At 43.2% G+C, this 27,805-nt stretch overlaps 1 protein-coding gene across 1 annotated transcript in view; it reads left to right on the top strand.

Annotated features, from left to right (window-relative positions):
- The first annotated feature begins 1,322 nt into the window (after window positions 1-1,322).
- LOC309653424 (matrix-remodeling-associated protein 5-like) overlaps window positions 1,323-27,805 on the top strand; it is a 122,000-nt gene continuing 95,517 nt past the window's right edge. The window contains exons 1-3 of the mRNA XM_082448043.1: window positions 1,323-1,547; window positions 5,041-5,090; window positions 5,300-5,397. The gene's annotated coding sequence lies outside the window, so the exon portion shown is untranslated. The remainder of the gene's footprint in view (window positions 1,548-5,040; window positions 5,091-5,299; window positions 5,398-27,805) is intronic.

Genomic DNA, 27,805 nt, shown 5'->3' with positions numbered 1-27,805 from the left:
TGTGTTTGGGGTCTCCTTTTTACAGGCTGCAGGTTCGTAGTTCCCGTTGTTTTTGGTATCTGTCCCCAGTGGCTAAGGTTGGTTCAGTGGGTTGTGTAGGCTTCCTGGTGGAGGGGACTAGTGCCTGTGTTCTGGTGGATGAGGTTGGATCTTGTCTTTCTGGTGGGCAGGACCGCGTCCGGTGGTGTGTTTTGGGGTGTCTGTGGCCTTATTATGATTTTAGGCAGCCTCTCTGCTAATGGATGGGGCTGTGTTCCTGTCTTGCTAGTTGTTTGGCATAGGGTGTCCAGCACTGTAGCTTGCTGGTCGTTGAGTGAAGCTGGGTCTTGATGTTGAGATGGAGATCTCTGAGAGATTTTTGCCGTTTGGTATTACGTGGAGCTGGGAGGTCTCTTGTGGACCAGTGTCCTGAAGTTGGCTCTCCCACCTCAGAGGCACAGCCCTGATGCCTGGCTGGAGCACCAAGAGCCTTTCATCCACATGGCTCAGAATAAAAGGGAGAAAAAATAGAAAGAAAGAAGGAAAGGGGATAAAATAAAATAAACTAAAGCTATTATAATAAAAAATAAGAAAAAAATTATTAAGAATAAATTTATTAAGAAAAATTTTTTTTTAATTTTTAAAAATAGATTTATTAATTTTTTATAAAAAATAAGAAAAAAATTAAGAAAAAAATTTTTAATTTTTTAAAATAAAAAATATGAAAAATCTTATTAAATTTTTTTTAATTTTTAAAAATAGAAAATAAGGAAAAAATTATTAAGAAAACATTTATTGCGAAAAAAAATTTTTTTAAGTAAAAAAAAAAAAAAAAAACGGACGGACCTAATCCTAGGACTAATGGTGAAAGCAAAGCTATAGAGACAAAATCTCACCCAGAAGCATACACATATACACTCACAAAAAAAGGAAAAGGGGAAAAATTAATATATCCTGCTCCCAAAGTCCACCTCCTGAATTTGGGATGATTCGTTGTCTATACAGGTATTCCACAGATGCAGGCACATCAAGTTGTTTGTGGAGTTGTAATCCGCTGCTCCTGAGGCTGCTGGGAGAGGTTTCCCTTTCTCTTCTTTGTTCGCACAGCTCCCGGGGTTCAGCTTTGGATTTGGACCCGCCTCTGCGTGTAGGTCGCCTGAGGGCGTCTGTTCTTCGCTCAGACAGGACGGGGTTAAAGGAGCAGCTGCTTCGGGGGCTCTGGCTCACTCAGGCGGGGGGAGGGTGCGGTACGGAGGAGGCGGGGCGAGCCTGCGGCGTCAGAGGCGTCGTGACGTTGCAGCAGCCCGAGGCGCGCCGTGCGTTCTCCCGGGGAAGTTGTCCCCGGATCACGGGAGCCTGGCCGTGTCGGGCTGCACCGGCTCCCGGGAGGGGCGGTGTGGAGAGTGACCTCTGCTCGCACACAGGCTTCTTGGTGGCGGCAGCAGCAGCCTTAGCGTCTCCTGCCCGTCTCTGGGGTCCGCGCTGATGGCCGCGGCTCGCGCCCGTCTCTGGAGCTCGTTTAGGCGGCGCTCTGAATCCCCTCTCCTCGCGCACCAGGAAACAAGGAGGTAAGATAAAGTCTCTTGCCTCTTCGGCAGCTGCAGACTTTTCCTGGACTCCCTCCCGGCTAGCTGTGGCGCACTAGCTCCCTTCAGGCTGTGTTCACGCCGCCAACCCCAGTCCTCTCCCTGCGATCCGACCGAAGCCCGAGCCTCAGCTCCCAGCCCCGCCCGCCCCGGCGGGGGAGCAGACAAGCCTCTCGGGCTGGAGAGTGCTGCTCGGCGCCGAGCCTCCGTGCGGGAATCTCTCCGCTTTGCCCTCCGCACCCCTGTGGCTGCGCTCTCCTCCGTGGCTCCGAAGCTTCCCCCTCCGCCACCCGCAGTCTCCGCCCGCGAAGGGGCTCCTAGTGTGTGGACACCTTTCCTCCTTCACGGCTCCCTCCCACTGGCGCAGGGCCCGTCCCTATTCTTTTGTCTCTGTTATTTCTTTTTTCTTTTGCCCTCCCCAGGTACGCGGGGAGTTTCTTGCCTTTTGGGAGGTCTGACGTTTTCTGCCAGCGTTCAGTGGGTGTTCTGTAGGAGCTGTTCCACGTGTAGATGTATTTCTGATGTATCTGTGGGAAGGAAGGTGATCTCCGCGTCTTACTCTTCCGCCATCTTCTCTCCCCTCTCTCTTTTTTTTTTTTTTTAATTTTTATGGGAGTAGAGTTGCTTTACCATACTGTATTAGTTTCTGCTGTACAGCAAAGTGAATCAGCTCTACGTATACATATGTCGCCTCTTTTGGATTTCCTTCCCATTTAGGTCACCACACAGCAGTGAGTAGAGTTTCCTGTGCTACACAGTAGGTTCTCATTAGTGATCTATTTTATACCTAGTATCCATGGTGGATATATGGGAGATTGGGGTTGACATATATACTCCATGATTCTCTCTAAATAGCCTGGGTTCGGAAGAAATGGAAGCTTGGCTAGCGGGTGGCAGGACCCCAGTGGTAGCATGGCCATGGGGTATGCAAACTGGAGAGCCAACACCTGTAGCCATCTGATGACACCTACAATGGATACATCAAACATGGTGGGTGGTCCATGGCTTAGACGTCTCCTTCTACCACAAGCCCCCAGGTGTGTCTGATTGGAGCTGAATCAGGACAAGCCAGAGTTGAACTTGCTGGGATAAGAGCCTGGAGCCAGACATCTCTGTCTCTGTGAAGATTTAGGGGAGCATCAGGGACCACCCTCCTTGACCACTAGTTCTGGCATCATGGAACCCAACTTGTCTTCTGAGAACAAATGGGCTCCATGGGGAACAGGTGAGCCACTGAGAAATGCATGAAAGATTCTCACAGCCGTTGACAAATAGGATAAATCCAGGACGAAAATGGTGGTCAACCTCTCTCTAAAAGAGAAAACCCGACCTAGGCACATTACCTTATTTGTGGTATTTCCCGCCTTGTGATCATTTAGAGCAGCTCAGGGATAGGACGGCTTTGTTCTAATCATTTGAGAACTTTGGCTTACACTCTCCACCCCCCGACCCCGTTCTAAAAAAAAAATCCTCCAAATCTCTTCTTACCCTCCACGTTTCCCCTTCTCAGAATGGTCCCACTGTAGTTGACCCTTGAACCACGTGGAGGTTCAGGGAACCAAAAATTCGAGTATAACTTATAGTCAGCACTCTGTGTCCATGGTTCCTCCATATACCAGGGTTCAACTAACTTTGGATCGTGTGGTACTGTCGTACGTATTTAGTGGAAAAAATGTGCTTAGAAGTGGACCCACACAGTTCAAACCTGTGTTGTTCAAGGGTCAACTGTATATATACATAATTATTCAAGTCAAAATCTGGAAGTTGGTGCTTATTGATTCCTTTCTTTCTGTCCTGATCCGAGTAATGGTAAATCTTAGAGAATCTACCAACAAAGCAATACCCAGCCCAGCCACTTTTCCCCAAACCCACTGCGACACTTGGGTTTCTCCCTCCTGGGACTGAATCCGCCTCCTTCTGACTGGTCTCCCAGTGGCCTCTTTCCATCAATGTCCTGGTCATGCTGGATCCAAGGTGTTAATGCACGTCAGACTTTTAGTCTGATGCTTGCACACAGTAGGTGCTACAGAATTGTTACCCATGATTATTCTGAGAGTAATTACCCACCCTACCTCCCAGTTAATTCTTCCATTGTTAACCCAATTTCTTGTGCCCCTTGAATGGTTTTCCTCCAAATTGCTACTGACGTAAAAGCCACCTGGCCTTTACAGTGATCAAACGTCATGTATTAAAGGCCCTTCTGGGCAGAAGGATAGTTCCATGTCAGGTCCAGTCAAGTTTAACAGCGTGTGACTGAAAACTGTGATAAGGCGGGTGGTGGAATTTTTATAAGAGATGCTTGTGCCTTAGGCATCAGACGCACGCCATCATGGGAGAAGTCTCGGCAAGGGTTCATCTGAAGGGGCCACGCCGCGGTGTGTTTGTTTTCATTAACAGTGTGCTTGGCGTTGGAAATCTGTAGCATACGAGTGCTTGCTTCAACCAGTTATTCATTGGACGTCACTTTCTTATAGAAACAATATTAAGCATCTCCCCATTCTATGTCAGGTACCACGTGGTGCTACACAACAGTGCAAAAATTGTGCAGCATATTTTGCTCTAATTTTAGAAACAAAATGAGGAATAGCTTGATAATCTTGAGCACAGATGAGCTGAATTTGAAGGAGTTGCAGGTAGAGGCATGGGTGGTGTCATTGTCATTGGGTAATGGAAGGACACCACCATGCTTTGTTTGGGACAGATTCAGGAAGGAGAAGAAACATGGGATATCTGTGTGAAACAACTCTAACGTGGTGTTCTCCAACTTTAACCTGCTCACATGTGAGTCTGACATGGTAAGTCCGAGGCGAGACTCGAGAACATCCGTTCGTGGCTGGCACCTAGGAGATGCTGATGGTGGTCCACGTGTTGAGTGGGAAGGGTCTAGAGATGTATTCCCGTGGCCTAACATGGTAGCCAGTAGTCATCCCTGTCTAACTAAATGTAAATGATTTAAAATAAAAGACAACTTAAAACCTTACTTCCTTGGTCATACTAGCTGTGTTTCAAGTAAGTGCTGGGTAGCCGCCATGTTGGATGGCGCAGCGTAGAACGTTATTCCAACATTGCAGAAACTTCTACAGGACTGTGTTCGTCTAGAGGCTGGCTATCACCCAGGAATATCTAGTTACAATAAGGCTAATGGGTTTTTAATCTTTGGAATGTTTTTTTGATTATAAGATTCTAAGGGGCATGAATGATACCCACATAAAATTCTGTATACCAGCGTAAAGCCCTTCATAATCAGGGCACAAATATACGTCCCTCAGAACACGCGGCTCCCTAGATATTCTAAAAAGCCCTGATATGAAAGAGCTAAATCCTGAAAAATTTCCCAAATTGCCACATTTCTAAATATGTTTATTACACATACTCCTATACCCCCTATGTAGGGTAGCTATAGAAGTCTACAGCTATTTATATACATATATCTGCATATTCTCATATTTTCTTAAAATTATTTTACATTCTCTAGGTGAGCAAAAGACAAGAAAATTCGGGCTTCCCAGAAGCGGAATCACGCAGGTGAGTAACCAGCTGAAAAGTCAACCAATCGTGTTTGAAAATGAGAAACTCACATTGGCTACGCTGTCATTGGAGAGGCAGGAGGTTGATCTAGTTAGGAAGTCGGGGGCTGTGTTAGTGAGAGTAATGCGAACTGCTTTGACAAAGACACCGGAGAATTTCATAACGCAATCACAGTTTATTTATTTTAAATGACTCGTCCTTTGCAGGTGTTCCTACTTGAGGAGATTTCTTCCCGGCGGGGAGTGAGAGATCCAGGTTCCTGGCCAAACTGGTCCTCTGCCATCTTCGACACCTGCCTCCCAAGGTACCCCTGTTTTCATTTGTTGGTTTGTTGCTCTTGGTGTTTTTTGTTGCCGTTGCTTCGGTGCCGCACAGCTGAAAGAGAGAAAACACGTGCACGCTTACCCATGGGAGGTTTCCATGGTGTACATCCTTCAACTCAGCGTTCCTTTAGCCAGAACCCAACCACACAGACACATCAGATGCTGAGACCCGCTGGGAGGTGTTGCCAAGCTGAGAAGAGGGATAATTTGGTTTGGGATCAGTTAGTAGCCTCTGCCCATGGATAAAACCCTCTGTTGATGCATATGCAAGCAGTGACGAGACTCATCCCTTGCTGCCGGGACTGTACATTGGTACAGTTGCTTTGGAAATCCATTTGGCGCCGTGTTGAAAAGCTGAAGGTGACTCAGAAGTTCCCCTCATTGGTAGAAACTCTATAGAGAATGTCTTGCATGTGTGTCCGTGTATAAGCATGTTCTCAGGAGTAATGCCTCCAATACCGCAACCTGCAGACAACCCACGTGTTTGTTGGCAGGAGAGCAGATATATAGAGTGTGAAGTGATTGACAGTGGAATATTGTACAGAAGTGAAGCAAATTGACTGAGTATACAGGCAATGTCCTCGTGCATTTTAGAAATGCACAGTTGAGAGAAAAGAGTACAGAAGACCAGACAGTGTGCTCTCAATGAATAAAACAAGCAGAATGGAATACTAATATGTTATTGAGAAATACAGAGATCTGTGGTGAAGTCATTACTATTTTCTTATTGCACATAAAATTTGGGAAAATACTTAACTCTGGTGGGAGTGGTTCTCAAGGAGCATTGAAAGGAAAGGGGATCCCAGAGAGTAATAATGATTCGGAAATGTTCTCGATGTTTGAAGCGGCTGGTGGAGCCATGCTTGTTTTGTTCATTCCTTTGTCTATTCGTTACCTTCCTATCACTGCATATCTTCTTTTGAAGATCGCTAACAGTTCACACAAAAAATAAGTTAGTTTTAGGCGCAATAAACTAGTTTTAGCCAGTCCTGGGTGGCTTCCCACCCCCTGGTAATTCCCCATCGTTGAAAGGATCTTTTTGATTCACGAGTAGCTTCTCTACGACCGTCTTCTGCTGTCACCATCGTTTGCGGGGCTTATTGATCAAGAGGTGGTGACCCAACCCAAACCAGGTCCATGCGATTGATCCCGGAGGGAGGAGACTCCTGGAACCCTTTGAGATTCAGGGCAGAAAACAAACAGACTTGGCTGTTTTGTCTTTAGTTTGTAGAAGATCTTTTCTGGTAGGTTGCAGTCTTTTTCATCAATGGCTGTCCTGCAGAGTTGTGATTTTGGTGTGTCCGTGAGACGAGGTGAGCTCGGGGTCTTTCTGCTCCGCCGTCTTGGCCGCTCGGCCCCCGGCTGGGCTGTTTGGAGCCTGAACTCCGTTCCTCTGCTTCCCGTTGCTACGTCCTGCCACCCCGAGTCTCCTTGCCTCTCTCTTGAGGAGACCAAGGGTGTTCGAATAGATAACTTTGGGAAGACCCTGATACAGGGTGCATTAGAGGCTTGTTCAGTTCCCAAAGATCGGTCCCTTACTGAGAGAGTTGCCCAGGAAGCCTGCAAGGCCCCGGCGCCCTGTGTCACCTCTGTCTCTGTCCGTGGTCCCGAACCAGCAGCTATGTGTCTCTTCCCCGCACTGCAGGACCCGTTGCCACGTCTGCACCGTGGACGTTACCCTGCCCTGAATCTCATTTACAGCATCCCTCTGCGGCTTTCTGCCCCGAGAAATGCTCCCCTAACATCTCCCCCTGAGACGCACATGCCTCTGCTTATGGAATCAGCCCCAGAGATTCACCCCCTCCCTGCTACTCCCCCGGCATCCCCCCAGCAGGGCCAGGCACGCCCCCTAGATGGTCTCTTTGCAGTTTGTCATTTCATGATAGCCCTGGTCTCACTTCCCTCCTCATCCCCCGTTTGCCCTGTGGTCTCTGAGCGATGTGAGGGTAGGGGTTGCAGCTTCTCATTTTTATCAGTCCTGCCCCAGCACCATGCCTGCCCTCCGCCAATTACCACTGAGCATTTTCGAGAAATACCAGGCATGAGAAGTGCAGCTCAGGGATGAACTGTGGATGCTGGTGCCTCAGTGAGCTCAAGGGTCCATGTCTTAGGTGGGGTCCCCCCAAAAGCAAGGAGAAAGCAATGAGGCGGTGCTGGTCCAAGGAAGTGGAAGAGGGGGAACAGGGGCCGAGGCAGGGAAGGAGGGAGAGACAGGGCAAGGCGGGGTTACCACTTCTGGGTATAAGCAAGGCTGGCTGCTCTGTCTCAGGCACCCCCTTTCCCGTGGACGGAAGGAACTGACCCTCAAACAGAGGAAGGGAGAGGGAATTACCTGCTGGCAGATGCCTGTCTGCCGTTGTTCACAGGCTCCATCCTTCCACGTGGGGTCTTAACCTGCCCATGCTTTTGGGTTGTAATATATCAGCTGGAAATGGAAATGAATATGCGTTTGCATCTGTATATGCAGATAGATCTATGTGTGTGAATTTGTGAATATATATATATATTCCCCAGAGAACATATATTATATTCAAGATTAGATATAAGATGGACATATTATATATGATAATATATATGGCATATATATGTAATATATATAACATATATTATATATATATGTCATATATATTATCATACATAAAATAATAATATATATTATTATTGCATATTTGGTACATATATGTATAGCCCATTTGGGCTGTTATAACAAAGTGCCACAGGCTGAGTGGTTTAGAAACAACAGACGTTTATTTTTCCAGTTCTGGAGGGTGAGATTTCAACATCTGCTGGCAGATCTGGTGTCTGCTGAGAGCCTGATTCCTGGTTCACAGACGGACATTTTCTTGCTGTGTCCTCACACGGAGGAAGGGGTGAGGGAGCTCTCTGGGGTCTCTTTTATAAGGGCACTAATCCCATTCATGGGGGCACCACTCTCCTACCCTCTTCACCTCTTCATACCATCACCTTGGGGGTTAGGGCTCCAACATGTGGATTTTGGAGAGCATAAACATGCAGACCGTAGTGATGTATATATAAGGAGATTTGCTGTAGGGAAGTGGCTCATGCAGTTATGGAAACTGAGAAGCCACAAGACCTATAGTCAGCAAGCTGCAGGCTCAGAAGAGTTGATAATGTCAGCTGCACTCTGAGTCTGAAGGCAGAAGACAGATGTCCCTGTTTGAAGACAGTTAGACAGAGAGAAGTTCCTTCCTTTCTGTGGGAGAGTGGATCCTTTTGTTCGCCTCAGGCCTTCAGTCAACTGGATGAGGCCCACCCACATGGTGAAGGGCAGTCTGTTTTATTCAGCCTCCTGATTCAAGTGTTAACCTCACCCAACAAGGTCCTACTGTATACAGCCTGGGGAACTATATTCAGTATCTTGTAATAAACCATAATGGAAAAGAATCTGAAAAAGAACATACATATATGTGTAACTGAATCACTTTGCTTTACACCTAAATCTAACACAACATAGTAAATCAAATCTACTTCAATTTTTTAAAAATGTTAATCCCATCAAGAAACGCCCTCCCAGACACACCCAGAATCATGTCTGACCAAATATCTGGGCACTTTGTGGCTCAATCAAGACACATAAAATTAACCATCATAATGTCTACGTATGTGTGTGTGTGTGTGTGTGTGTGCGTGTGCACGCGCGTGTGTGTGTGCGTGTGTGCATACATCTTAGGATGCATTAAGCACTGGGCCGAATAAAGGATAGAATTTTTGCTGGAACATATGGGCGCGGTAACAGTATTCTAAAGTCATTCTGAAACATCATTTGCAACGTCCAAATACAAATTAAGGGAAGGATCTGAAAAAATAAAAGAGAGAAAGTAGCCAGCTGGCCAGGCATACAGCATTCAGACAGCTGTGATGCCACCTAAAAATTCCAGTAACTCCAGAAAGTTTCCATGTGTTCTGCGCTCCTCACTGCTGAGGAAAAGACACCCATCCGGTCACCCTGTTACGGTCACGGCGTTTGAAGGAACTGGCTGCTGGCAGCCCTGCAGCTATGAGGTCTGCAGGGTGTTTCTTTCTCCCTTACATTCCTCTCTAGAAAATCTGTGTTCCCAGTTCATTTAAAGAATGCAGGGCGTTATTTCATTCTTTGTTATGGAGGAGTAATATTCCATTGTGTATATAAACCACATCTTCTTTATCCATTCATATATGAATGGACACTTAGGTTGCTTCTCAGCCATAAAAAGGAATGAAATCATGCCATTTGCAGCAACATGGATGGACCTAGAGATGATCATACTAAGTGAAGTCAGTCAGACAGAGAAAGACAAATATCCTGTGATATCACTTACACGTGGAATCTAAAAAAAATAATACAAAGCAACTTACTTACAAAACCGAAACAGACTCACAGACATAGAAAACAAGCTCATGGTTACCAAAGGGGAAAGGGAAGGGGGATAAATTAGGAGTTTGGGATTAGCAGATACACACTGCTAGATATAAAATAGATAAACAACGGGGACCTACTGTAGAGCACGGGGAACTCTACTCAGTATCTTGTAATTAACCTATAATGGAAAAGAGTATGAAAAAGAGTAGATATATGTTATGTATAAGAATATATATTATATGTAAGAATATATATTATATATATATATATAAATGAATCACTTTGCTGTACACCTGAAACTAACACAACATTGTAAATCAACTCTACTCAATTAAAAAATAAAATAAGAAAAAACATTGCAGGGCAGATTCAAACTCAGTTTAATTTTAAAATGACAAAGGCACCCACCCTGGGACGAAAGTGAATTACTCACTTCTTTACTCTGCATCAGAAACGAAACTGCCAGCCTCACAATTTGTTGCCACCAACTAAATGTGGAGAAGGATATGGTCTCATTTTGTTTCATGAAGCAGCTGTAGTAACCATCCCTCGCATCCCAGGCTTATTATGCTTTACCCAGAAGTTCTTTTCACTTTGGAAGGCGGACGGTTTGTAATTGTGTATAAAGTAATAAAAACGACCAGATAACCTGTTTTTGCAGAAGATGCCAGAAATAGTCATCACAGTCAGTTCAGACAAAAGGCGCACATGCCCAAGAATCTTTAAGCAATATATAAGAAAACGCAAATATTGCGACAGTCTCTTAAGATATGCCTTAGGACTGTGTCTATTTATGAGAAGCTAGCTTCGCCATGACAAATATTTCAAACCACGGCAGACGCTGTGTCTGGTGGGGTCACCCAGGCATCTTATCAGCCAGAATTCCACGCAGCAGGCATACAGGAACTGCCTCATTGTCTAGAAACCCCAAGGATGCATATTTACCCTTGATAAACACCGAATCAGAGCTCGTGTAATGTTATCCTTGTAAGCAATTCTGTAGTAAGATAGACCATTGGAGGAATCACCACAGATGTCTCGTCTCTCCTGTTAGGCAACCAACATTTAACGTCTCTTTATGGCATTTCGTACTTAAAACTTGGCAGGGAAGATTCAGGACCGGAGTGAAATTTTAAACAAAGTGTGATGCATACCATTTGGGCTTTTTCTTGAGTACTAGACTTCGGGTTGATGAGCTGGATTCTCTCATCCTACAAGACCTTTTGGTAGCCACTCCAGTTCTGAGGAACAATTGGCCCCAGCGTTTCAGAAGATGGTAACTCATTAATCCATTAATATCGATGAGTATTCATATATTATTCTTCGTGGGCAAGATCTTTCCTAACAGAGAGATCACTTCTTGAATCTGATTACGCTCTGCCTTTTCTAAACTCACATTTTCCGTGAGGAATGTCAGTGCATATTGGTGTTGCCAAAATAGCAGAACGTCATGGCGGATGGCAAGGGGCAGGGCTGGCCCAAGGGGGTTATGAGCAATTTAACAAGCATTTGTGTGTAAGGGTCTGAGCATCTGTTGGATCATTTCTGTACTTTCTGCTTCATCTTCTACTCTCTCGGATGGAGAGAAGTGTTGCCAAGTGACACGGAGAAAGCCAGTGAGCTCTTCTGGTTTTCATTGCTCCGTAGGCCTTTTTATACGGATTCCCCTCTCCCCTTGTAGTGCACTGTATGTGTCTTTTTTTTTTTTTAAACAGAGTGCCCTGAGCTAAAAGGATTTCTTTCCTCCAAACTACGTGGGAAACCTCTTCTTCAAGATAAGAATGAAACCTATTTACCTTGTGTGGATAAAGCCTCATGCAGTACTGGTCCTATTTCAGCTGCTCAGTGAATGTTTGTCTAATCCAAAGCCTTGAAATTCCTAGGAAACGCGGGCAAGGGAGTCACAGGGGAGACGTGTTTTTGACATCTACTGTCGTAGATTCTGAAACATAAAGAGATTCTGCAGTGCCTACGTTTTCCCCAGTTTCAGCCATGGTAGCTGCACCCTAGCTCCCCACAAATAAGAAAAAGGGGAGAAGACAGTAAGCTCCTTGACTATCTCGATCTGAATACGTAGCCTGTGCTCACAGCCTGACTACCCAAGACGTCAGTCGATGGTTTGATTTCCGTTCCATGCAGGTCAGGAGGTTCTCAAGGAACAATAGGGAGCTACTGCTTCCAAAACCCAGAGGCAGAGAGACAGCGACCCTTCCAGCAAAGACGAGGACTTGACAGACAGAGAAGTATTTGTATGCAGGACGAAGAAGAGTGTAGCTCCAAAGACGCCTTTGCAAACACGCGTGTGCAAAATGGAATCTCTTGGAAGGGGCCGTCTGTGAATAACAAGGGAACTGTAGCAGCGGATTTGTAGGGTTTTCTGATTCAGGCATACTCCTCGTGCGACTCAGAATTTAGAATCCATTTTCGTTTCTGAGCATAATTGACATCGCTTTGATGCTCATATATTTGTCACGGAAGCCAAGAACCCCCTAAGATACCCCCCCTTCCTCTTCATGTTTGGATTATCCGCTACAGATCTCAAAAGTTACGTCGGCAAGGGAACTCTCGGTCACTTCCCGTTACACCTCCTCCGTCAGTCTTGGCTCCACGGTCAAGAGCAAAACCCAAGGTCCCTTCCTGACATCTCTCCTCCCCCCCATCTCCCCTAGAACAACATCCAGTTCATAGGATGGTGTTTCTGCCTCCAAAGCCTATCCTGAACCTGTCCCTTTCCTTCATCTCTAAGAGAGCTACTCATTAAATCCACCCCCCTCTCTTACCTGCATGCCTGCGATAGCCCCCCGGCCGAGCGTCTGCATCCACCATCACCCCGCATAGTCTTTGCTGCCCTCCCGCCAAAGGATGTGCAGAAACGTAAACCTTCCACCATCTTTCTTACCTAAAACTGTCCCCTGACTTCCCATCACGTTGAGGATGACATTCACATTCCTTCACATACAGTACGTGGCCATGCATTTTTTGGACCCATCTGTCTCTCCAACCTGTTTTCCCACCTCTCTTCCCTACACCCCCTCCTCTTCCCTTGTCTGGGTGGAATCAGGTCACTTAAAAGGCAGGCACTTTAGTGTGATCAGCACAGCTACGTCATAAGTCTGTGCACAAGCTACATTGTCAATAACCTATTGACCGTTGATAAATGCCAGCTCATTGCCATTTTTATATTATTTTTACTGAACTATAGTTGATTTATAATATTGGAATAGTTTCAGGGATACAGCAAGGTGATTCAGTTATATATATATTCAGTTATAGATAGATGGAGAGATATTCTTCTCCAGATTCTTTTCCATTATAGATTACGACAAGATATTGAACAGAGTTTCTTGTGCTCTACAGTAAATCCTTGTTGTATATCTGTTTTGTATATAGAAGTGTGTATCTGCTACTCCCAAACTCCTCTTTTATCCTTCCCCTCCATTTCCCCTTTGGTAACCATAAGTTTACTTTCTGTGCCTGTGAGTCTGATTCTGTTTTGTAAATAAATTCATTTGTATTATTTTTTAGATTCCACATATAAGTGATATCCTATGATAGTTGTCTTTGTCTGACTGACTTCACTCAGTCTGATAATCTCTAGGTCCATCCATGTTACTGCAAATGGCAATATTTTACTCTTTTTTAGGACTGAGAAGCAACCTAAGTGTCCATCAATAGATGAGTGGGAAAAGAAGATGTGGTGTGTATATGTATATATGGGAATATCACTCAGCCGTTGTTAATCGGTAGTTTATGTAAATGTTGCCTGTCCAGAGATCTCCTTTCACTGCAGTCAATAAACGTTGAAGGATTTAAACTGTTTGACGTGGAGCTTGTCTTGGGGCCACCCTGGCGCCAGGGAGAAGGGAAGCAGCTCTAAAGCCCAGAGACATAAATCGCTCTTTGGATATTCTTAAATTGCAGGATTAGTGAAAACTGACAAGGTATGAATACGAATAATGCAAAGATGGTTGCAGTTAAGGCGACCTTTTCTATGTATGGGGGAAAAATTTTTTAAACTTCTTTCAGAGTGAATGTATGTATAAACATGGGCCAAGACCCATCAACACCATTGTGATGTTTGCACAGATCTCATTTGAAAATGCAATGAAATATTTTGGGAGAGCTTTCCTTGAAACCTAGAGTTGAGAAGTAATGGTCCCCTCCAGTCTCTGTGGGCTGGGGTTTGGCGCACAGGTTTTCCAATGCAAAAGACACATTTATTTTTCTGTGGAAGGATGAACAGGAGGAGGAGCTCGAGGACCACATCACCTGCTTAAGGAAAGAGAAGGAGCCTTGAATAGGTTGAATAGCTTCTCCCCAAATTTATGTTCATCTTGAACCTCTGAGTGTGATTGTCTTTGGAAAGAGGGTCTTTGCAGGTGTAACTGGTTAAGATGAGGTCATCCTGCAGGAGGCTGAACACTAAATCCCAGGAGGGTGTCCTTCAAAATGAGGAAGGCTCGGAGAATGGCGTGTAACCATGGAAACAGAGATGGGAGTGATGCGTCTACAACCCACAGCCACCGTCAGTTGGTGAGGGATGGTGGGCGGAGCAGATTCTCCCCAGGAGCCTCTAGAAGAAACCAAGCCTGCTGACACCTTGGTCTCAGACTTCTGGCCTCCAGAGCTGGAAGAGAATAACTTCTCATTGTCTTGCCAACCCAATTTACGGTATTTTGTTATGGCAGCCACAGGAAACTAGTACACCTAGCTTTGTTGGCAACCTGGGTTCTGGAGAGAGTATAAGCTTTAGACGTTTTACAGCCTTTCCGACACATTTCGTACTGGAGCCTCCCAAGAGGAGTTCGTAGGTGTCACAGAGAGTGTGAGAAGCACCCCCAAATCACAGATGCCCCAGAATTGCCATCAGTGGAGCAAGTGTGGAATTGCTTTCTCTAAATGACCCCTTCACATTCCTCTGAGCCTCATACTTGCACGTCCATGGTAATCATAAGCTCAGAGAGAAAGCTAAACATCCCTCCAGAGCCTCTCCGTACTGTACAATTGCACAAACTCCAAAGCATGTAAACAAGAGGCTAAGCCTCCTAACATTTGCTGCCAAATGTCAGAGATAAATCATCCATCTCCGGAGCCCACATGCAATCAGCAGCAAATTAAACTTTTATCTTGCACATCTTCCGTTGCCAAATGCTTTTTTTGTTTCTTGGGTTTTTTTTGGTAGCAATTAAAGACGCATTCCCCCAGTGACCGTTCTCGGGAGGAGACTTCAAGAACGCTTTCCGGACTGAGAGCAGAGGATACCACTTCATGCTTTCAGGGCAGATGGAGAGGAGGTCTGCTGGAACAGGGTATTCTCTGTGACATGGCCAGGAGGGATTTCAAAGTTTAGATTAATGGACTTTCTACAGAAAGAGATCACCTTGGTGCTTTATTGTTTTTTTGTTCTTAACTGAAGTACAGTGGATTTGCAGTGTTTCAGGTGTACAGCAAAGTGATTCAGTTTCATATATATATATATTTTTTCAGATTCTTTTTGGTTTTAGGTTATTATAAGATATTGAATAGAGTTCTCTGTGCTCTACAGTAGGTCCTTGTTGTTTATCCATCCTATACGTAATAGTTTGCATCTGCTAATCCCAAACTCCCAATCCATCCCTCCCCCCCACCCCTCCCCCTTGGCTACCGCAAGTCTGTTCTCTATGTCTGTAAGTCTGTATCTGTTTCATAGGTAAGCTCATTTGTGCCATAATTTTAGATTCCACGTATAAGTGATATCATATGGTATTTGTCTTTCTCTGTCTGACTTACTTCACTTAGTACGATGATCTCCAGATCCATCCATGTTGCTGCAAATGGCATGATTTTGTTCTTTTTTATGGCTGAGTAATATTCCATTGTATATACGTACCACATCTTCTTTATCCATTTATCCGTCGATGGACATTTAGCTTGATTCCATGTCTTGGCTATTGTGAATAGTGCTGCTGTGAACATTGGGGTGCATGTATCTTTTTGAATTATACTTTTGTCTGACATATGTCCAGGAGTGGGATTGCTGGATCATATGGTAGTTCTATATTGATTTTGTTAAGGAACCTCCATACTGCTCTCATAGTGGCTGCACCAGTTTACATTCCCACCAACAGAGTAGGAGGATAAGGAAATCATATTTTTAAAGAGACGAGGAGCCTAAGACTATCTTCATGTCCTGGATTAGATTGTTCAAAACGTCCCGTGAAGTGTAAACTCAGAAACCGCAACCTGCCTTCATTTTCACTTTAACAGATGGAAGGGGAAGTAGGAAGACCATTGAAATAACAGTATCTGTATTAATGCAGTTAAAAAAAAAAAAAAAAAGATTAACCTTTCATAGAATGTGGCTGTGCTTTTGCTCTCATGAAACTTCTTTTGACTTTTGTGACAGCCAGGCTCCAAGGCTGGGCTGCAGAACATGTCCCCGTGGTTATTTACGTGGAGCAAAGGCAAGAACCAGGTCAGTAAAGCTGTAACCTGACATCCAGGAAGGACACACATAATAGGAACGCTTCTCTTTCCGAAGGCTCACATTTTTCACCTTGAAACTCCCACTTGAAAGTTTCAGAAAGTTATCTGGTGCAGGGCAGTTTGTGCTAAGAGTAGTAAAAATAATCTCCAAATCTCAGTGGGTCAGGACGAAAATATTTATGTCTAGTTCCTACAGAGCCCAGCGGGGTTGTTCCCCGTTGGGGGATTCTCGTGGGCCATTTTTTGGGGTGGGCAGCCCCTAGAGAGGATGCTTGTGGCCTTCCCCTCCTAATACACTCTTGTGTAGACCTTTTCCACAATGGACCAGCTTTGTTCGGTGCAACCAATATGACAAAGGCGATGGTTATGTCACTTCTACAAGTGCGTTAGAAAAGAGATTAGTTTTACTGTTAATGTTTAAGTTTCCTACAGATACATGTTCTCTTCTTTCTTGTATGTAGAATAGACTGATCCCTTGGGGCGCCACTGGTTGGGAGATTTTTGTTTTTAATGGGACCGGTCTTCTGCCCAGTTGCCGTTGGTCAGAATCAGTTAACATTGTCCAACGTACCAGTATTGGGCTGGGGTGCAGGTAGGGTGTGGTCTTGCTGTGTTCCCTGGGGGATAAAAGATCATTTCTGTAAGCTTCCCCCAAACTCCTGGTCATCTCTACCTTCATAGCCCTGCAAGATTTTGTGTTTTGATCAACAAGCTCTATTTTCAAATTATGTACGTAATCGTCTTCCTTCTTATTAAACAAATCACAGCGGTTCTAAATATTACATTAGACTGGGATTCAAAGTCAGTGCTGTACCCAGATAGTCTATGTCTGCTTTTTAATCAGGGTCAGTGTATTGCTAGAATAGTCAGAATAAATTTCCTGTTTTTAAGAACTATAGCCTATATTTCAAAATTCAGATTCACATTCCCTGATGCATCTGGTCATTTAGATGACGTTGAATTCTGGAGAACTATTTCAGGTTGGTCGGGCGTATGAATTTACGGTTTCAGGAACATATGACATATGGAAAAATAAGGAATGACTATAGCATTTAGATAAACACTGCGTGTTTCGTGTCTTTGCCCCTTTGCGTAGCATTTAGAAATTTCCGTCATAAAAAAAGTGCAGATGAACGATTGCTTCGGAAAATATGAAGTTTCATAACCTACATTACCTGCAACAGGGAAGATAAGTAAGTCTGGTAATGCCATTGCTGTGTTTGCTAGCAGACTTTCTGATACATGAGAATAAGGGCAAATGCAAAAAAACAAACAATAAATTCCTTTATCATCATTTCTCCATAAAATAACCTTTTTCCCTCATGCTGCTCCAGAGGACCATTTATACAGCAAGTGATGTATTACATGAAGTTAAATATTTGGGTTGGTGTGTTAGTAAATTTGCTACTAGAAATACAGACAGCATTTTAAATTCCACATTGCTTTCTGGGCACAAACTTTTCAGTGCAATCTTCAGATCATATTTCTTAGATTTCTTCATGAATTGGCTTGAGGACGGCTGCTACAAATGCTAATGAGGTGATAGGAAGTATTTAAACCCAGCTTCTGTGAGATTTTACACAAGACATTATTTCTGGATATTTTTCCAGCTCCCTCGACTTTTTTCCCCCCTAAGCAATGCTTCTATTTATCCGCTAGACTGCATTACAGTGACAAAACACTAAACTGTGTTTGCGTGATAAATCTTTAAGCAATAAAATTGCTGCTTTATCTGTTTGGTGAGTTTCTCATTTATTGTTCTCATTTACTCCATGGGAAAACCACTTCCGGGATCTGCTGCAGAGAAGGTGGAAAGCAAAAAGAATGTTCTGCCGTCCACCTCTGGCTCCGCACGAAAAGCCAGCCCCCAGGAACTGAGCCAAGAGTATTCTGATCGGAAACGTCGACAGGTTTCCAGCTTTCCACTCACACGCAAAACGAGGTGTGCTGTCCCAGTTTTCCTTTTTATCGAGATGTAGTCGCTTTGGAGAAGGTTCTCCTGAGAGGCGACGGGACGCCAGGTGTGCACGGCTCAGAACGCAGAGTTCATTGCTCAAGAAAAAGGGAAACACCCACAAAAGCCCCCATCACCCCTGCGGACGGAATGATCCTCCGAGAGTTGGCGCCTGGTGAGAAGTTCGGGAGGCTGCGGAAAGTAGACGTGATTGCGAGATGCAAATCTCCGATGAAGTACAAAATCTGCAAGGCTCAGCCGCCTCCGCTGGCCTCGCGATTGATGGAGAGGACGTGAATGAGGAGGTGCTGTCCAGAGAGACCATGGGAAGGTGGTGCCCTAGAGGAGAGAGGGGAACGCATGCTGCGGCTGCTGAGAACCTGAATATGAAAATATCCTTAGAGCAGAATGCGGGGGGCACAATGGAGAGGATTCATGCGCCGTAATAGTGGGTGGAAAGGGAGCGACAGGATGCAGGAACACAACCCCAAAGCAGAACGAAGGTGGGGCTTGTGTGAAGCCAAGAGTGAGGGATGCTTGGTCCAGCAATCCCACTCCTGGGCATGAATCAGACGAGACTCTAATTAGAAAAGACACATGCACCCCCATGTTCACAGCAGCACTATTCACGATAGCCAAGACATGGAAGCAGCCTAAATGTCCATCGACAGAGGAATGGGTAGAGAAGATGTGGCACATATGTACAATGGAACACTACTCAGCCATAAAAAAGAATGAAATAATGTCATTTGCAGCAACGTGGATGGACCTAGAGATGATCATACTAAGTGAAGTAAGTCAAAGACAAATATCATCTGATATCATTTATATGTGGAATCTAAACAAAAATGCAACAAACTAGTGAATATAGCAAAACAGAAGCAGACTCACAGATACAGAGGAGAAACTAGTGGTTCCCAGTGGGGAGAGGGAAGCGGGGAGGGGCAAGATAGGGGGAGGGGATTAAGAGGAACAAACTACTAGGTATAAAATAAATAAGCTATGAGGATATATTGTACAACACAGGGAGTGTTGCCAGTATTTTGTGATAACTATAAATGGAGTATAATCTATAACAATTTGGAATCACTACTTTGTACACTTTAATATAATATTGTAAATCAGCTATACCTCAATTTTTAAAAAGTTGGTTTTAATGTAGCAGGAATAAGGAAGATAGATGAGTAATACAGAAGCACTCTTTGGTGCTTTTGTGAATACAACAAAAAAGAAATAGACTCACACATATAGAGAAGAAACTAGTGGTTCCCAGTGGGGAGAGGGAAGCGGGGAGGGGCAACGTAGGGGGAGGGGAGTAAGAGATATAAACTACTGTGTATAAAACAAAGGCTACATTGTACAGCACAGGGAATATAGCCAATATTTTGTAATAACTGGAAATGGAGTATAGACTATAAAAGTTTTGAATCACTTTGTTTTTACCTGAAACTAACATAATATTTTAAATCAACTATAATTTAAAAAAAACAGTTATAGGAATTTGGGAGAAAAAAATAGAAAGGAAACAGTGAAATGATTCCAAGGACATTTAAACTGCAAAGTCAGCTAATCTGAATAATTTGTGTATTAGTAAATGTTTCCCTTGTAAATAGTAAAATACTAAAAACATACAAGAGAGAGACCTCCCTGTCCTATTTTTGCAACACGTTTTGAATCTGTAATCACATAAGCATTAAAAGTTTAAAATTTTTAAAAGGGGAGAAAAACAAGGAGACAAAGAAAACGTGTCCATTTAGAGTTTCTCTCATTCCTCCTCTTAAGTGACAGAATTGTAGTCTTGTGTCTCTAAAGTTGGAAGGATCTTTGGAGATTATCTGACCCAGAGGAGAAAATTAAGAACCAGAATAGTTGTGGACTTTTTTTTTTTTTTTTTTAATTTTAAGGTCACACAGTTGGTAAGAAAATTTAAAAAAAAAAGAAAGAAAGAAGGGGCTGAGTCACACTTGAAGAAACAGTGGTGGCTCATTTTAGCAGATCTGTGAATGACTTTTTTTTTTAACTTTTTATTTTATATTGGAGTATAGGGGATGAACAATGTTGCGTTAGTTTCAGGTGCACAGTAAAGTGATTCAGTTATACGTATACATGTACCTCTTCTTCTTCAGATTCTTTTCCCATTTAGGTGATTACAGAGTATTCAGTAGAGTTCCCTGTGCTCTACAGTAGGTCCTTGTTGGTTATCCATTTTATTTATTTATTTTTTCTTGAGGAAACTTTATTGAGATCAATACTTCAGTTTCACAATCACAGTAAAAATGGAGAGTTTGTTGGAATGTTCCAATTGTGATTTTTTCAAATATTTTATTAGGAAAATTTTTAAACATATAATTTGAAAAGATTGTACACTGAGCATTCCTGTACTCATCACCTAGAGTGAAGCATTACCGTTTTCCTAGACTTGCTTTGTAGGCCTGTCTGTCCATTTATCTATCCCAGTTTCCATCCATTACTCTACGTTTCTTTTTGAGACATTTTAAACTACGTACAGACATCCACACAGGCTACCCTGAAATTTTCAGTATACGTATCATTAACTAGGTTTTACTATTTGTTTACAATTATTTCTAGGTAAAGTTTACATACAGTGAAATGCACAAATATTAAGTGTACCGTATGATAAGTTTTGACAAATAAATATGTCTATGCAACCAACCCTATCAAGGTAGACGTTACCGTTAGCCCAGAACAGTCTCTCGTCCTCCTTCCTTAAAATTAGCAAAGCCTGAAGGTCTGTGGGACGAAGTCCAGGAGGAACAAGGCACTACGTCCAGGTGTCCTCTGCCGGTGGAATTACGTGGATACGGCTAATTGTCCCAGCAGTGGTATGTGAGAACATATCTGAACTCTGGCCAAGTTAGCCCACCCAAGCCTTGGTGTCCAGGAATTCTACTGGGGATCTGTCATGAAGGCTGAAGTGCCTACCTCACAATTTCAGCTCTTCAGATCCCAGACCCCTAGAGCAAAGACCTGCATTCATCAAATAGCACAAATTAAGAATAAACTATTTGATCAGATTTGTACCACTTGGCCCAAAATGTCAAGCATACAGAAATGTTCTTCTCAGACAGACTGTTCTAATGCATCAGAACTCATTATTTCCCAGGTGCCAGTCTGAGGCCATTCCTGAAGAGAAGCATTTGTAGTAAGTATGGAGGCAAACCCTACAAAAATGAGAGTACATGATTAAACTGCATAATCATGCACAAAGAGAAAGGGAAACAGCAGAAAACAGTTTGCAACACAATTTTGAAAAATAGAAAGCTGATGATGGTTAAGGTAACTGAAAAAAAAAATAAAGATGCCTACGTATTGGGATGTTATTGGTTATCCATTTTAAATATAGCAGTGTCGGGACTTCCCTGGTGGTGCAGTGGTTAAGAATCCGCCTGCCAGTGCAGGGGACACGGGTTCGAGCCCTGGTCTGGGAAGATCCCACACGCCACGGAGCAAATAGCCCATGTGCCACAACTACTGAGCCTGCGTTCTAGAGCCCACGAACTACAACTGCTGAGCCCGCATGCCACAACTACTGAGCCTGTGCTCTAGAGCCTGTGAGCCACAACTACTGAGCCCGCGCGCCTAGAGCCCATGCTCCGCAACAAGAGAAGCCACTGCAGTGAGAAGCCCACGCACCACAACAAAGAGTAGACCCCGCTCGCCAGAACTAGAGAAAAGCTCGCACGCAGCAACAAAGACCCAATGCGGCCAAAAATAAAAATAAATTTAAAAAAAAATTTTTTTAATGAGATATGACCATAATTTAAAAATAAATAAATATAGCAGTGTGTACATATGTGAACGACTTTAATTCCCCAGTTCAAAAATCATGGTATGGAAAAATAAACACACCATCAAACACATAGCAGGAACATGGTGAACGTTCAAAAACAGAGAGGAAAACTTAAAATAGACAGGTGACCTCAAAGTATCCGGTAAGACCCAGAGAAGACATCTCTACACCATCAGGAGGGCTGGAAGCTAGAAGAATGTCTTTTAAGCATGAAAGAGAAATTTCTGGATGTCTAAAATTCTACGCTGAGTCGAGTCTATTCTGAGTACAGAGGAAATAAAGACATAGTGCAAAGCCAGAGTGTTGTTTCTCTCTCACGGACCCTCATTGTTGGGACTTCAAAAGGAAAATCACAGGAAGAACAATGTTGAAGTCAGATGAAGGAAGCGGATGCAAGAAACTTTGTGAGCAAAAGGAGAAAAGGACCAGAGTGTGAACCTAATCTAACACTGACCACATCAAACCCAGCACCAATAATAAAATTACCACTACATGAGGGCATACAAGCAAAGGTGGACCCAAAATTAGCAGTGATATAACTTGCAGAATAAAAATGGAACAGAGTTAAAGCAAGTCATTTCTTTGAGAAGACAGTAAACATGTGAGCTTTATTATTTTTCTGCTGAAGTCATTAGGCATATTAAATTTAATCACTAAATCATGAAGACTGAAAACACAGCTTCCTCTTAAAAACATGGGAGAAATATTTTTTTTTTAATTTGGGTATCATAGAAGAGAAATAATAGAAGCGAAGAAAGGTAATGGTTCATAGAAATTGTAAAATAAGCACACAAAATGAAATTTAGAAATATTAGCAATTGCAGTACATACAAATGGATGAAAATATCTCTTGATAGATATGAACTCTCGGATCGGATTTTTTAAAAAAATCTAGGTTCTTGCTGGTTTGAAAGGGTCTGAAACCAATAACCAAGAAAGGCTAAGATAAAGATATGAAAACACTAAAATGGTGAGTAGCTATGAAGAAGAACTTTTTGGAGCCCTGTTCAAATCAAGTAAAAAAGACTTTAGGAAGTTAAAAAAAAAAAAGAAAAAGAAACATGGATAAAGAAGGCTAGTATGAAGCGATAAATTTTCGCCAAAAAGTTATAAACATGCTAAAGTTCTTTGGACCTGGTAGCAAAGCACTTAAATACACAAAGCAAGATTTGGGGGAATTATAAGAATAAGCTGTCCAACATACAGCCCAGCCATCTACAAGTCTTTGCTTAGAGAGAATCCTGCTTTCAAAGGAGAGACATACCAAGTCTCATTCGTGTAAAAATTAATGATTAGAGATACAGTATAAACTGAATAAAGCTCGCCTTTATTTCTACCTAATTGGCCTTTGGACCACTCCATGGAATCCGAGGGACTTGATACACTGAGTAGGTGGCGGAGGGGGAAATGGGATTCCTCCAAGCTCGTTCTCACTCCTGGGAGAGCCTGATACCTTAACCACCCTAGAACATGTGTGATCCATTAAGAAGAATTTTTGCAAGGGTCTGAATAAACTTGGAGGCGGAGGTTTTCTGTCGTCAATGTATTTTCGTGGAACCATGGGACACAGTCTCGGGGTGACAGCCAGAAAGTTGCCAGTTGGAAAAAGAGTTGCATCACTGAAAACCTTTTACCCGCCAGCCACTTGGAAAATGAAAGTTACACGACGAAAATAAACATACAGCCCAAATGAAAACCAGATGCATGCAGCTTTGAGGTTCTCTCTGTGTTTGGTTTCCTCTCCATCTTATGTTACATTCCTTCTAAAATGGATGCGACTTCTGGAAATTACTTTGCACAGTGAAATCTCCCATTTGTTTGGGGCAACATCTTTAGATAGACAAGTAGAGAGATTCCCCAGCTCTGACTCAGCTAAGGGAGCTAGAAGTCTATTGTACATCAGAGGACACGTCTGGAACAACTCAGGCACATTTCCTTGTTTCTAAATACCAATCCAGACAGTAGCTTAGAAGTAATTTATATATCCCCTCTCCCCCCAGTCCTTCTGTTTAGGATGGCCACACCCAGTGCCAAATTTTTTATCCTGTCGACAAGACCTTGACTTTTACGCATTTGACCCTTTTTTGAGATACTGTACATCTTGTCTTTCTGCCTTTCTAAAAAGATGGCTTACTGGGCAGAAAAGAATACGTTCACTCTGTGAAATGCACGAGTAGGCCTGGAAACGTATAAGGGACTTTTCACGCTCGCTTGGTTTTGACACACGCTTTGGGGTATGGCTACACGTATGACATTTTTTTGAAAACCAAGTTGAATAACGGCATTCCACAGCGTCTGGAGGCAGTGGGCAAACCCTGACGTTATAACCAGGCACATCAGATTCAACTCTGGGCTTTCACACTGAGCTGTCTGAATTTGAGCTTTCTCACCTGGAAGAGCAAAAGCAAGAAGGAGAACGCACAGAAGAAAACACTCTGAGGTTACCACGAGAAAGCGTAAGATACAAATCTCCCAGTTTTGTACAACACGAGGAATATAGCCAATATTTTTTAAATTAATTTTTATTGGAGTATAGTTGATTAACAATGTTGTGTTAGTTTCTGCTGTACAGCAAAGTGAATCAGTTATACGTACACATATATCCACTCTTTTTCAGATTCTTTCCCCATATAGGTCATTACAGAGTATTGGGTAGAGTTCCCTGTGCTGTACAGTAGGTCCTCATTAGTTATCTATTTTATATATAGTGGTGTGTATGTGTCAGTCCCAATCTTCCAATTTATCCCTCCCCCCCCTTTTCCCCATTGGTAACCATAACTTTGTTTTGTACCAATATTTTGTAATAGCTATAAATGGAAAGTAACCTTTAAAAGTTGTATAATTTTTTAAAATTTAAATGAATAAATGCCACAGTACCTCCCAACTTTGGTCTAAAGAAGCATTTGCTCCTTCCATCCCTGCCAAAAGGAACACAGGTACTCATCCTCAAATAGTCTTCATAATTTTTTTTGTTGCTTTTTACAAAGATACTTATTTTCATGTATTTTCCAAATTTTCTTCAATGAAGAAAAAAGTTATTTTCTCAAATAAAATAAAAAAACAAACTTGGTTTTGCTCAATGTGGTCTATTCACACACTCTTTTTTTTAATATAAATTTATTTATTTATTTATTTTATTTTTGGCTGTGTTGGGTCTTCGTTGCTGCGCGCGGGCTTTCTCTAGTTGCAGTGAGTGGGGGCTACTCTTCATTGCGGTGCGCGGGCTTCTCATTGCGGTGGCTTCTCTTGTTGCGGAGCACGGGCTCTAGGCGCGCGGGCTTCAGTAGTTGCGGCACGCGGGCTCAGTAGTGGCAGCATGTGGGCCTTAGAGTGTGCAGGCTTCAGTAGTTGTGGCAGACGGGCTCAGTAGTTGTGGCCCGTGGGCTCTAGAGCACAGGCTCAGTAGTTGTGGTGCACGGGCTTAGCTGCTCTGTGGCCATGTGGGATCTTCCCAGACCAGGGCTTGAACCCGTGTCCCCAGCATTGGCAGGTGGATTCTTAACCACTGTGCCACCAGGGAAGTGCCTTCACACACTCTGCATATTACTATAAGCCTTATGCTCTCAAATTTTCTTAGCTCAAAAAAGAAAAGGTTGACATGTGATTTATAAGACATTTTCTGTTAAAAAACAGAGTAAGTCCATCAAATGATGCATTCACACAGCTACTGTGTTTTAGCATTGCTTCACGTGAGGAGAATAGGACTTGTTTTAATGGCATTTCTTGGAATTTTTTTTTTACTCTTGGTAAAAATCTATTGTCCAGGGTGGCCCTCTTTTCCGGACAATGAAAAATATTTTAACTGTATTATAAAGTGATGAAGAGAAACTACAGATGCTAAATGAATGCATGATAGAGTTGGTTTTGCCTGTCTCTGGAGAGAGATTTCATGTAGCCACAGCCCTTGTAAATGAGAAACATTTCTTGGTTGGTTACGCTAGAAGACGCTGACCCCCATATTTATTTTACCCCTTGTGACCTTACCAGTTGTTCTACCATTTATGAAGGAAAAAAAAAATCATGTTGAAAGAAAACAATGATGAAGCACAGACATAGTAAACTTGCAGCCAAACAGTTTGTTTCAACAGCTTGACCAGACTTTGTCAGTGAACCTAATGTAGAAAGAGATCAGTTAATAGTCCCAAATTATGGATTACTTTGTGGTTGTTCAGAGCATTTCAAACACTGGATGTTTTCCAGTTATTTTCATTCACTGGATGAAAAGGACACTAGGTTTACAGAAATGGAGTTTAATTTTACAGGATACCATCCAAATATACAACTATTTTTAAATCCTGCTATTTGTGAAAGCAAATGGTAAAGGGGAACATCGATTCGGATAATTCTGTGGCTTCTTTTATAATGAGTAGAAGTCTCTTTTGCAAGAAATTGCTCTTGAAAGGGATCTCAGATGATTTTATTGTCATCCTTTTTTTTTCCTATTGTATTTTAACGTCTGTGATGTGTTGTTTCATCCTGTTTTGTTTATAGAAGCTTAGCTGTTCCCTTGAGCTGTGTCAGCAGCCTGGCACCAATGCTGAGCAATGCCGAGCTTCCCCAAAACATGGCCAAGGGGTTGTCACAATCTTGAGGGTGTTGTTTTGATCCTAGTTACTAGTGGAGCTGCCCGACCTTGCCTGTGCCTACCATCTAGCAGTTCCTCCATAAGTGCTATTTCCATTCCCCTGCTGTGAAACCCATCGATGTAAACCAAAACACAAAATAAATTCCGTGATCGCCTGTCAGAACTCGTTGACCTTTGCATGTCCATCTGATTCCATCGGGCAGCTCCAACGCTGAGAAAACCAAGACGAAACCAAACTCCAGTGTTCTTGCCATGAACCGCAGCAACAAAAGAGAAGAAAGTAATAGAAATATGAACTCCTCCTTTGCAACTTTCCAGTTTTCATTTGGTGCTCAGGGAAATCCGATGCTTGTGTTTGCTGGGTATATATATAGTCTCATAGCATAATGTAAGGCATATTTTGAGCTCATGATGAAATGTTTTGGAATCTAAAGGTTTTGGGGAAATGGCCAGTCTTATCTAGTCTGACATGTTTTGTGGAGTTTATTTGCTCACTGGACACACGTGTCAGAGCCTGCTGGTGATGTCAAAAGCTGAGCTGCTCTGCACCGGTGCCAGATCGCATCTCAGAGACAGAGTTTTGAGTGAAGCAGAAAAGGAGAGCTTTATTGCTTTGCCAGGCAGAGGGGGACACAGCGGGCTCCTGCCCTCGAAAAACTGTGTGTCCCAACTTGGGAGGGTTTGATGAGGAGTTTATAGCAATAGTTCGAGGGTGAGGTTGCTGATAAGATTAGGGTGTGTGCAGGGGCTTGGCCGCTTCTCCCTTGATTAGCAACTGTTCCTCATCCGCCCTTGGGAACTCAGGGAAGGTCTCGGAGGCTGGAGTCTTGCCTACAAGAAACGGGGGACAAAAAAAGGCTTCGGGAGCCCACTGGGCACGCTACCCCACCCCGGTCTCACTAGGACTCAGGATGCAAAACAGGATTGACCCACCAGCCATCTCGCCACTTTAGCAAGAGCAGGGCAGGCAGTTACAAATGACAATCTTGCCATTTCAGTTTTGCGAACACTCAGACCAACCCTGACTTTCGCCAGCCCTCCGGCTATATCTTTTTTTTCTTTTTTTTTTTTTTTTCCCCCTGACCTGATCACCCTGGGGCTTTTTAATTCTTATTTTGCCACACCTGAACCTCACCTCTGTTTCTAGATATGCTAATCTCCTTCTTTTCAAGGGAGTGAGTTGGCTTTTCTTCAGCTGGTTTTAATTGTGCGAG

This window comes from Balaenoptera physalus, assembly GCF_965194825.1.
Source record: "Balaenoptera physalus genome assembly, chromosome: Y".
In the NCBI taxonomy this organism is placed as follows: Eukaryota; Metazoa; Chordata; class Mammalia; order Artiodactyla; family Balaenopteridae; genus Balaenoptera; species Balaenoptera physalus.
The sequence above is the reverse complement of the archived record's forward strand: the minus strand, read 5'-3'. Positions and strand labels throughout refer to the sequence as shown.